Source organism: Manis pentadactyla (assembly GCF_030020395.1).
Source record: "Manis pentadactyla isolate mManPen7 chromosome 15 unlocalized genomic scaffold, mManPen7.hap1 SUPER_15_unloc_1, whole genome shotgun sequence".
Classification (NCBI taxonomy): Eukaryota; Metazoa; Chordata; class Mammalia; order Pholidota; family Manidae; genus Manis; species Manis pentadactyla.
In genome coordinates, this window is record NW_026644588.1 from 450,297 (window position 1) to 463,319 (window position 13,023).

At 39.4% G+C, this 13,023-nt stretch overlaps 1 long non-coding RNA gene across 1 annotated transcript; it reads left to right on the forward strand.

The window, feature by feature from the left end:
• Positions 1–1,504: 1,504 nt before the first annotated feature.
• Positions 1,505–12,739, forward strand: LOC118920196 (uncharacterized). Its single transcript, XR_005027787.2, has 3 exons — positions 1,505–3,674; positions 9,132–9,181; positions 9,724–12,739. It is a non-coding gene; the product is annotated as an uncharacterized LOC118920196 (long non-coding RNA).
• Positions 12,740–13,023: the final 284 nt, after the last annotated feature.

The following is a 13,023-nucleotide window of genomic DNA, read 5'->3' on the forward strand; positions in this document are numbered from 1 at the left end:
CTCAAAAAAGCTGTTATCAAAAAACAAGAGACTTACTCCATTAACAAAGCGTGGTGCTTTGTTATATCCTGATTTGTTTAAAAAAACAAACTGTTGAAAAATTGAGATAATTGTAAATTTGGATATTGAATATTCGGTGGTGTAAAGACCTTGTTATTTTTCTACAGTTTTCATAACAGGATTTTGGTTATGTTAGGAAACGTATCTTGTTTTATATAAAGGTATACTGTCTGAGATTGGCTTTCAAATGATTCAAAATGGCAGAGTCTGGGGGAGGGCTAGCTCTAGGTTGATGGTGCTCAGGCTGCATGCATTTTGGCAGCCCACATTTCATTGTTCTCTGCTGTCTAATTTTGTGTACATCCCACTCTCCATAAGAGAAACTTTTTGAAAATTCTTTAAAGAACTGCAAAGGACAGTGGAGAACATGGACTGGTAAATCCACTCTGTACAGAAAATGACCGTACATATGTATGGGATGTGAAAAAGATGTGGAAAACATCTGACGTCAAGCAGTAGCTCAGACTCAGGGTTCTGTGAGATGCCCACATTTCCAGTGGAAGGGATACTTCACCTAAGTCACACACATGCCCCACTTGGAGGGCTCCTTCTCAGAGGGGAGAACAGATCCACAAGAGAAGGCGCGTCAAGTCTCCATCTCCAAACCTGTTTCCAGACGTAAGTTCTGCTTCCAGAATTTTATGTTGTCAGCATAGGAAACGTTTTCCAAATTCAATAACGATAAAATAATATACAGTAAGAAAAAATGACGCAAGCAAGGTTAATTTTACATAATCGTCAAGAGAACATAAATAATATGAACATCTCGATTATAATAACAGAACTAGTGACTTAACTGAAAAAGCCCCAAATTTACATTTTTTGGAAGTACTGTCTGGTAATTGAGGCCTGCCTTGATTACCCACCCAATAGGCAGAAACACCTAGACGTGAACACATTTAAACACGTGTCTTTGTCTCATGTAAAAAGCACATCGCGACATTCATCTGTATTTCGTCCCCAGGAAGGTGTATCTGTGCAGGTGGCACTTCTGACAGCGGGCGCGGTAGCAGGCGGCCTCAGATGGGCCCCCGCTCCGACCCCGAGCCTTCCAGCGGGGGCGTTCCGGCGCCCGGAGGCCGGGACCTGGGGCCACGGAGTACAGATGCCAGAAGGCTTCGCTCCCGGGTGACGCCCACACGCCGGAGCCGCCAATGCGGCCCCCAGTCTGGAGGAGGACGCGACACACCGCGGAGCCTTCTGGGAGATGTAGTAGAAGGCCCCGGGTGTCCGCGCGCGCCGCCTGGCGGACTAAGCTTACGTAAATATAATCTCCTGTGACGTATACAGTTCTCGGCCCGAAGCTCCCCGGACTTTCCGGAACCGCCCACCGCGCGCGCCTCTGGAGGTCGTAACGCCGGCCCAGCTATACCTTCTAGCCCCGGCTGCACCGCCCCGCGTCTCGCCGCAGGTCGCGGAGGGGAGGCCTCGGTACGTCCGCTCGGGCCGGTCTCGGCTGGGGGCAGAGCGAGCCCAGCGGGGCGGGCAAGGCCGAGGCGCCGGGAAGGTGGAGGTGCTGGCGGGGCGCAGACGACCCGGGGCTGCGGTCGGCCTGGCCCCTCGCGCCGCTCCCGGCCCTGACCGGCGGAGGCCTCGCAGTCGGAAGAGATGGCGGCCGCGGGGCCGCTGGCAGCCCCCGCCTCCCCGGAGAGGGGCCGCTTCTCTCCCTCCCGACGGGCCGTACGCGGACCCTGCCGGGCCGCCCCTCTCCCCCAGGGCCGGTGCGAGCGACCCTGCAAACTTGTGCACCTTGGTCTTGATGCCGGGGTTCTTGTTCCCGAAGCCGAAGAATGAGCTTCACACACAAGGTAGGAGAGCAAGGTACACGCTTTTATTTAGAGATAAAGTGAGAGGACAGAGTTCCCGGCTCTCGCCAGGAGGGGACAGGAGAGTCCAGGGTGGTGCGTTGTCGAGGGGCTTTTATAGGCAGATGAGTATTTTTCCAGAACAGGAAAAAAAGCTTAGGGTTGTGGACTTGTTAAGTGGTCCTAGGATATTTACAATTAACTTGATACGAGTAACCGCCTGCTCTGTTGATTTCTCCCCGAGATACCAGCATCTTGGTCTGGGGGCATATGAAACAAGGCCACCTGCTCAGCCCCCAACGTGGGCTGAGGCATTGTTTGCTAAAGAGTAAGTTAAGCGCAGTCTTATCTTTAAGGTGGAATCCTTCTTGTCTTTTACTGTGTTATGGCTGGGCTTGCATGCTAAATTAGTTTGGCCAATTTGCAAAATCACTTCATCAGATCTGAAGGAGGAAAGACAGCACATAGGCCTGGGCCTTTTAATATGTTAAAGTGAATCTTACACATGATTATAAATGATTAGCATAAAACATGTGCTACTCTTCTTTATCTGGGGAATATTAACTGATCTCACTGAAGAAAGACTGTAGAGTTTAATGTCTAAAACAGAGCTTTAGTAGGGGGTTTCCTTGCATGTAGTTACATTGCTCTGACTGTAAAGATCCTGCCTTGCTTTTTCCGGAGGCCCTCACCCTGCTGTGACTACACCCACCGTCCCTTTCTCAGTCTGGCTTCCCCTGAACTTCCGCTCAGCCTGTCCTTCTGCCGTCCTTCTGGCCAAGGAGGGGAATAGAAGAGGTGGACAGGCTGACTGGTCTGCGGTCTTCAAATGTGTCAGGAAAGCCCTGTAACCATTAAAGAGCTACCCAAAAACCTCCCAGCAAGAAAACTCCAGACCCAAAGGCATAAAGCCAGCATAATCATGATTCCAAAACCTGCAAACCTCTGAGTTCAGGCTCTTCATTTGAAAAAAAAACAAAAAACCAGATACCAGGAAGTGAGAACTGCTTCCTGATACTTCTTAGGATTAAGAGAACTTGTATTAGGTGAAGTGCTTTGGTACCACGGCAAATGTTGACACTGTCATGAGCAAACATTTATGTTTTCGTCTTTTTATCTTTTTATACTAGGTGATATAAAAAGGGAAGGGGAATTTTAAAGGAAACTGTACATTTTGATCTTGTGGAAGATAACTAGTTGATCAAGAAATGGGTGAGATACTCAGGAGGTAGACATTTCAGTGTTGGTGGGCTCCCCTCTGAGCTGGCTGATGGACCCCCCCCAGTGACGCAGGGCCTCCGGAAGTGTATCCCTTTGAAGCCAGAACCCTTTCGGGACAGCTCCCTGTACACCTGGGCCCATCCTCATTTCCCATGTATCCCTCTCCCTGCCCTTCTGGGAGCTTCGCAGGAATAAGGATCTTGGCTCAGCAGACATGTGCTGTTTCAGAAGCAGATGACCTTGGGTGACGTAGCTGTGGACCTCACCCAGGAGGAGTGGGGGCTGGTGGGCCCTGCCCCGAGGACTCTGTACCAGGACGTGATGCTGGAGACCTTTGGGCACCTCATCACTGTGAGTGAGGCTGTTCGCTATGCTGACCTGCTTCCCATGCGTCCCAGCACAGTGGGTTTTACTCGGTTGGGAGTGTGGGGTTACTGACCCTAAAGATTCCTTCTCACCGCAACCTCACAGCCTGATCTCTCACCTGGTCAGGGCCTTGGGGACCCCAGCCAGACATCATTGCCCAGCTGGAACTGGGAGTGGAACCACGAATGATGGACAGAGGACTCTCCCCAGATTCCTACCCAGGTGAGACGGGGAAAGGGTCTTTAAGGTGTTTATGTATGTTCGTTCATATCTATTCTATTTTTCATTACCTTTGGCATTTCCATTATCAGCTGGGATCATTTTTTTCCTTTTGTCCTGTATCTTGTCTTTTAGAATGACAAAATTCGTCTTTGTGTTTGCCCGAAAATGCCTTATTTCATCTTCATTTTGAAAAGATACTTTTAGGCAGCGAATTTTAAGTTGGCAGGTTTTGTTTGTTTTAGCACTCTGAAGACGCTGTGCTGTTGTCTTCTGGACTCCGTGTTAAGGCGTTAACCCTCCGTCTTGTTATTGTTACTTTGAAGGCAATGGGTCTTTTTATTTTGTTTTTTGGTAACAGTAGTTTTGTTTTGTTTTGGTATCATTAATGTACAATTACTTAAACAACATTATGGTTACTATACTCCCCCTATTATCAAGTCCTCCCACATACCCCATAACAGTAGTTTTTTAAACGTACAAGTTTAATGGAAAATTTTGACAAATTTACATATTATGTAATTATCACCCAAATGGAGCTTGAGAACTTCTTCACTATCTCACAAAGTTCCTTTGTTCAGATTTATTCCACCATAGGTTACTTTAGCCTCTTCTAGAACTTCATTTAAAGAGAATCGTCATTTCTTTTGTGTAAAGCTTTACCCTAAGACTTTTTAGATTGATATATGCATTATTAGTTTGTGTTTTTCTTATTGCTAATACTCCATTTCTTGAGTGGACCACATTTTATTTATTTATTCACCTGTGATGAACATTAGGGTTGTCTCCAGTTTGGGGCTGTTATGAATAATGCTGTTATGAACACTCTTGGGCAAAGCTTTTAGTGGACCTGTTTTTTTTTTCCTCTGGGGTAAATATTGGGAGTGCTGGATAATAGATTAACAAGATCTGATTTTATAAATTTTTTCTTTTATGGTTAGGGTTTTGTTGTTGTTTTTAGTGTCCTAAAAATCTTCGACTATGTCAAGATTACAAAGATATTCTCCTGTTTTCCTCTGGTACTTTATAACGTTTTTGCTTTTACATTAAGACCTATAATCCACCTTGAATTAATTTTATGTAAATGTGAGGTAATAGACAAGGTATCTATTTTTTCTTATGGTTATTCAGTTGTTCCAGCATTAGTTAGTGAAAAATCTTTCTTCTCCAGTGTATTGTACTATAGCATTTGTTGAAAATCCATTGACTGCGTATATGTGGATCTGTTTCACTGTTCTCTTCCACTGTATTTTTCTAGTCCTTTACTAATATCGTATGTTTTAACTATTGTAGCTCCACAGTAAGTCTTGAAATGAGGTAGTGAACATCAGCCTGTCACTTTGTTACAGTTGTCTTGGTTATTCCAGGTCCTGGCATTTTCATATAAATTTATGTGGAATATTAGAAATTATCAAGCTTTTTAATTCCACGGAATTTCCTACTTGGATTTTGATTTGTAGTGTCTTAAATCTATAGATCAGTTTGGGAAGAACTTCCATCTCAATATGTTGAGCTTTCTAATTCTTGATCATGGTGTTTTTATTTAAGTCCTTTCATTTCTCTCAGCAACATTTTACACTTCTTAAGTGTATAGATGTGTTTTGCACATGTTTATTAAATTTATTTGTAGGCATTTTGTATTTTTGATGCTGTTACAAATACTATTGCTCCTTAATTTCATTTTCTAACTGCTGCTAGTGTATATAAATATAATTTGTTTTTTGATTGGCCTGTGAACTTGCTAAAATGATTTACCTGTTCTAGTAATTTGTCAGTTTCCTTGGATTTCTTACACAGTCATGTCATCAGCAAATAAGAGTGCTTTATTTTTTCCTTTCTACTTTTTATGTTTTTCCTTTTTTCATGGTATTAAACTGACTAGGACATCTAGTACTTCAAAAAAATATGTGAAATTAACATACAGTGAGACATGCAATTCTTAAGAATATAGTGCAATAATGTTTTACAGATGTGTATTTGTGTAACCCATACTGCAGTTCACACATAGACTATTTTCATTTCTTCATACATTTCTTTTAAGCCCTTATCCAGTTAGTACTCCCCCAATATGACATTCTTATAATGTCTGTCACTATAGGTTATCCAGTACAATAGTACATTAAAGTGATGACAATGGACATGCTGACATTAGGGGATAACATTCAGTATTCCACCATCAAATATGGTCTGATATTCTATCAGACTGAGGAAGTTCTATTCCTTTTGGTTTGCTGGGTTTTATCATGAATAGGTGTTATCTTTTATCAAATGCTCTCTATGCATCTGTTGACATGATTTTTTTTTCCCTTCCTTTGTTTCATTGATTTCTACGCTTTATTTCCTTCATTTGTCTTGGTTTAATTTGCTTTCCTTCTTTCTGTTTTCTTGAGGTAGAAGATCAGGTTATTATTTTTAATGCTTTCTGAAATCCTTCCTAATGTTTGCATTTATAGCTATACATTTTTCTTTAAGCATCATTTTAACAGCATCCTGTACATTTTCAAATTTTATTTTCCTATCAAAACATGTTTTGAACTGAACAATAATGAAAATACAACAGGAGTCTGATTTCTTCTTTGATTTGTGAAGTACATTATTTAATTTCCAGATATGAGGAGATTTCTGTTATTGATGTCTAGATTATTTACATTGTAGTTGAAGAACATATTCTGTATGAATTCAGTCATTTCAAATTTATTGAGAAATGTTTTTATGACACAGTAGATGTGTGTTTTGGTGAATGTGTATTCTGCTGTTGTTGGGCATAGTGTTTGATAAATGTCAATTAAGTCAAGTTGCTTAGTTGTGTTGTACACACTATATTCTGATGGATTGTCTTGTCTACTTGTTCTATCAACTATTGACAGAAAACTGTTAAATTTCCACCTATGACTTCATTTGTATATGTATATATTTTTTAAACAAATTTTTGCTTTATGTATTTTGAAGCTCCCTTACTAGGTGTGGTGATGGATTGTTGCATCTGCGTTTTGAACGTACTGTGTTATCACTGTGAAGTGCCCTTTTCCTCTGGTAGTATCTTGTCTTAAAATCTGCTTTGTTTGATGTTAATATAGCCAAATGTCTTTCTTGTATTGAAGTCAGTTTTCTTATGCTTTCCCCTTATCTGTTGAAATGTTAAAGTGAGTGTCTTGTAAATAGCATTTATTTGGGTCTTATCTGTAATCCACTTAAACAATTTTATTCTTTAATATGGGTGTTTAGTAATTTTTTATTTTTTTATTTTATTTTATTTTTATTATTATTTTTGGTATCATTAATATAAGATCACATGAGCAACATTGTGGTTACTAGATTACCCCCATTATCAAGTCCCCACCACATACCCATTACAGTCACTGTCCATCAGCATAGGAAAATGCTATAGAGTCACTACTTGTCTTCTCTGTGCTATACTGCCTTCCCCGTGCCCACCCCTACATTATGTATGCTAATCGTAATGCCCCCTTACTCCCCTTCTCCCTCCCTTCACACCCACCCTCCCCAGTCCCTTTCCCTTTGGTAACTGTTAGTCCATTCTTGGGTTCTTTGAGTCTGCTGCTGTTTTGTTCCTTCAGTTTTTGCTTTCTTCTTATGCTCCACAGATGAGTGAAATCATTTGGTACTTGTCTTTCTCTGCCTGGCTTATTTCACTGAGCATAATACTGTCTAGCTCCATCCATGTTGTTGCAAATGGTAGGATTTGTGTTCTTCTTATGGCTGAATAATATTCCATTGTGTATATGTACCACATCTTCTTGATCCATTCATCTACTGATGGACACTTAGGTTGCTTCCATTTCTTGGCTATTGTATATAGTGCTGCGATAAACAGGGGTTCATATGTCTTTCTGAATCTGAGAAGTTGTTTTCTTAGGGTAAATTCCTAGGGGTGGAATTTCTGGGTCAAATGGTATTTCTGTTTTGAGTTTTTTGAGGAACCTCCATACTGATTTCCACAATGGTTGAACTAGTTTACATCCCCACCAGCAGTGTAGGAGGGTTCCCCTTTCTTTGCATCCTCGCCAGCATTTGTTCCTAGTCTTTTCTATGTTGGTCATCCTAACTGGTGTGAGGTGATATCTCATTGTGGCTTTAATTTGCATTTCTCTGATAATTAGTGATGTGGACCATCTTTTCATGTGCCTGTTGGCCATCTGAATTTCTTCTTTGGAGAAGTGTCTGTTCATATCCTCCGCCCATTTTTTAGTAGGGTTATTTGCTTTTTGGTTGTTGAGGCATGTGAGTTCTTTATATATTTTGTATGTTAACCCCTTGTTGGATATGTCATTTACGAATATATTCTCAGATGTTCTGTTCTTAAATTCCTTTCTCTCCCTTTGTATCATAAATCTTCTACTTGCCTGCCTTTGAATTCATAGATTCTTACTTCTGCTGTGTCCAGTCTGCTGTTAAGTCCATCCATGGCTTACTTCAGATACTACGTATTTTTTTAGTTCTAGAATTTTCACTTGGTCCTTTTTTCAGTTTTTCTACAAAATTCTTTATGTGTATAATAGTTAATTTAAAATCTTTTTATGCTACTTCTAATGTTTGATATGTCTGTTTCTTCTTTTTTTTCTTGATTATGAGGCATGTTTTCCTGATTCTTTTACATGTCTAGTTCATTTTTGTATACTGGACACTGGATAATATATTGTGCAGACTTTGGACTGTTGTCTTCTACCAAAACGTATGAGTTTTGTTCTCTCTGGCAGTTAAGTTACTACAAATCACTGATCCCAGTAAGGCTTGGTTTTAGAATTTAAGATAGGGTTACTTTGGTTCCAATTTAGTCTTTGGGTGTAGTCCTTACTCCTAGGGCATGGTCTTTTCTCTTAGGTGTAGCTTTCTAGGGTGTCTGCTCAGTGACTGGGTTGCTCACTCTGCCCTAACTGGGTCAGAACTCCAGTGCCTCCCAACACTGCATGCCTTCTGAACCCTCTTCTTTGCCCCCTAGTAAATGTTGTCACATGTTAGGGAGCCTTCTCCAATGCATTTGCAGCAAGAGTTCAGCTAAGGACTCAAGGAAAAACCGTCTGCAGGATTTTGGGCCCCCTTCTTTGTTTTACTTGACATTGCAAAGCCCTCCTCATAGAGTCGATTCCATAGCTTCCTCCCCCCAGTCAAAACTTAAGGCCTCCCCACCTGGTAAGACTCAGGCTTCTGGGGAGCTGAGTCAAGTCTCCTGTCTGCCTCACAGACGTGGCCCAAGCACCCACAGTGCTCCACGTGCATCCCCTATGTCTGTTTTCCTTATCAGTCTTTTTGTCGATCAGTCTTCCTGGGATTCCTCTTATTCTGTGTGTACATTTTGTGGCTTCTCAAAGTTCTGTCTGTTCCTTTAGTTGATATTTAAACACATTCATTCATGTTGTTTACACCTTGTTGCTTTTGTCTCGTCATTCTCACTCTAGGAGTTTTTCCCAAGCACCCAAATTGTTTTTCACTTCCTCCTAGAATGAAAGAACAGACCTAAAAGCCATTGCCATCAACACAGGCCATTTCTGGTGAGTAGTTATCCAGCAGCACGAACCTGAAAAAATCCGCACTGGGGACTCCTGATGTTCTACTATAGCAGATGACTGGGAATCCGAGGATGGGTCAGAAAAGTAGAAGACACATGGGGCCAGTAGAATATAAAGATGGGCAAGCAGTGACCCAGGATAAGGAACTACATGCAGAAGTTGTGGGAAAATGCAGCTTCAATTCAGACTTATTTTCTTCACAGAGATACCTTATCAAAGAATATTTCCATCAGATTGACTCAGGAGTTCAAAGGTTACAGCATACTTCTGTTTTAAAAAATCATCAGGAAATCTTTGTAGGGAAGAAACCCTATAAAAGCAATTCATGTGGAAAAGCCTTGAAAAAACTGTATAAATTGAATGAGTGTGGTAAATATAATAACTAGAGCATATATCTTTCTACATATGATATAATTAATACAGGAGAGAAATTCTGTGAATGCAAAGAGAGGGGATTGTTTTACCCCTTGTAATGGGTGTGGGAATGCCTCTAAGAATCTTTCATCTCTTTCTCACCATCTGAGAAATCACAGTGGAGAGGAAGCCTATGAATGTGATGAATGTGGAAAGACTTTCTGGCAGAACCTCCACCTTGCACCAGAGACTCACACTGGTGAGAAACCTTATAAATGTAATAAATGTGGAAAATCTTTCAGCCGCCAAAATTCTCACCTTAATGTACACCACAGAACTCATACTGGAGAGAAACCCTATAAATGTGATGAATGTGGAAGATCCTTCAGTGGAATGTCTAATCTTAATGTGCATAAGAGAACACATACTGGAGAAAAAACCTAAAATATAATGAATGTGGAAAAGCCTTTAGTGACTGCTCCTGATATACACAACATGAAAGGACGCATACTGGGGAGAAACCATACGGATGTAACGAATGTGGGAAAGCGTTCAGCCACAGCTCTCATCTTACAGTTCACAAGAGAATCCATACTGGTGAAAAATCATCTAAGTTTAATGAATGTGGAAAAACTTTGTTTCCATTTATTCTTCACCCAGCATAAGAGAACACACACTAGAGAAAAACCATATAAATACCATCAGTGTGGAAAAGCTTTCAGTCAAGGTTCTAACTTTATTGGGCACCAAAGAACTCATACCAAAGGGAAAAAACTACATCTTCATTTTAATATATAAAAGCTCTGTAAGTATGTTTAAAGTTTTGTCCTAGAGAAGGGCTGAGCCTGGGTGGCATTTGATATCTAGAAAAATTGCCAATGAGAAATAATGAGATCAAAACTACCTTCAGCACTAATTAATGTAATCAACCTGTGTGGGAAAGGCTATTGCTGAGAGGTCAAAATAGGTTGATGATACTTGATTAAATGACTGAATGTACTAAAGAGCCAGAGTGCCATTATGTATTCATTGTTCCCCAGTGGTAGAGAGTTGGGCTTCTTCAGTTTGTTTCACAAAGTCCCTCTGAAGTGTAATTATGAACAATGCATAGAAATATGGAAAACATCTATAATACGTAGTGAAACATGTATACCTGTTCAGACTGTGTTGTGTTATGTACGCATTTGAACAAGGGTTTAGAAGAAGACACAGAAATAATGTAGCTAATTAATAAGAGTTTTGGGATATTATATGACTTTCCTTTTTTTAACATTTCAAAATTGCCGTAATTTTACAATAAATAAAAAGATGATCAAAAGTAAGTCTGAATTACTCGAAATGGATATACTAAGGTAGCAAAAACAAATGGAAATAAATTCAGTGGTCAACACAAGAAGTTAGAAAAATTATAATCAAAACAGAAAGAAGAATGTAATAAAGATGAAAGCCGAAAATAAATGTTAAAAGGGGACTCTGAGAAAAACAAACTGGGGTAAGTTCCAAACTACCATGATCCAGAAAAATTACATAAATTTGTAACACTGGGAATGAAAAAGGAAATAAACATAGAGAAAATAATATCAAAAGGTTGTATATTTTTGGGGTAAAACACTTAAAAACTTAGATGAAAAAGACATTTTTCCAAGAAAATATAACCCTGGAAAGCATAATACTGACTGAAGAAGACACTGAAAACCTAAACAGACCAAATGTTCTGGATTAAATTGAAAAAGTCCTCAAAGAATTATCTCACAAAAAGTATTTTACCAGAGCTAAACTGTTTTACCTGTGAATTATTTCCACCCTTTAAGAAATAGAAAACTCTTTGATACACAACTGTGTTAAGCTGAACACTTAACTCTTTAATGATACCAATATGTTAAAGCTGAAAGGGAGCAAAATTAAAAGCCAGTGTCTGTCAGAACTATTGATGCAAAGGAGATACTGTCAGTAAAGATAGTATAGAACACCTGGATTTAGGAATATTCACTCCAGGAGTCAGTGTGTTTAGTATTAGGAAATATACAACTGTAATGCCCCATTTTAATCAAGCAGTGGAGAAAAACCAGTCATCTCAGTGGTTAATTAGAAAGAATTTATTGGTTATTTCAGGGAAAAAGAAACCCCTCATAACATTAAAATTTTTTTATAATATCAGGCAGAGCCTCTGACAACAGTGGGTTGATGGGACAGAACCCCAACGGGGTGGGAAGAATTCTGTGTATAAAAGCACATCTTGAGAATCCCTTTAGCCTAGAATTTTGCTGAGAATTCAGAGCACTGGAATGCTCATATTTTAGGTGTGCCATTGAATCTTTTTTGACAATGGGTATCAAGACATAGAACATTTCCATTACCCCAGAAACTTTTCTTGTCCCTTACCAGACAATTCTGTATATCTAAAATCAAAGGGTAATTTCTGTCACCATGGGTTATTTCTGCTGACCTTAGAATTTCATAAGGTGGGATCATAATATATTTAATGCATTTTTGTCTGCTGCTTTTCCTCAGCAAAATACTTTTGAGATTTATTGTCACTGAATGGACCAATAATTCATTCATTTTTATTGCTGGGTAGTATTCCACTATATGAATATAGAATGATGTACTCATTCTCGGGTTGATAGAAATCTGGGCTGTTTCCAGTGTAGTTATTATGAGTAAAGCTGCTATGAACATATTTATCAAAGTTTGCTTTTTCATTTTTCTTGAATAAATTCCTAGAAGTGAAACAGCTGAATTATAGAATAGATGTATGCTTAGCTTTTTAAGAAACTGGTAATATCAAAGTGATAATAGTTTATGTAAATATCAGCTATGTACGGGAATTCCTGCTCCTCCACATCACTACATTTGGTACTGTCCATCTTTTTCATTTTGGTCATTCTAGTGAGTGAATAAAGATATCTTATTGTGGTGTGATGACTAATGACACGGAACACTTCTTCATGTGCTCATTGGCTGCTTGGCCTGTCTTTATGAAACTTTTATTCATATGTCTTGCCCAATTTTTTGTTGGGTTGTTTGTCTTTTTTATTATTGAGCTGTAGGAGTTGTGTATATATTCTGGATTTTATATATGTGTGTGTATATATATATATATATCTTTGTATATGTACATATTGTGAACATTTTATAAACAAAATTTTAGCAAATTGAGTCCAATAATAAAATAACTTAAAAGCATCATGACTAAGAGGGGTCATCACAGGAATGACTGGTTTAACAAAAATCAATAAATGTAATTCATTATTTTAACAAGCTAAAAAAGAAGTATATGATTGTCTCAATGCATGCAGAGAAAATCTGACAAATCCAATATCCACTCCTGATTAAAGAAAAAAAACAACTCTCACCAAACTTGAAATAAAAGGGAATGTTCTCAACCTGATGAAGAGCATCTACAAAACCCCACATGTAATATACTTAATGATAAACACTGAATGCTTTACCCCTAAGATCAGAACAAG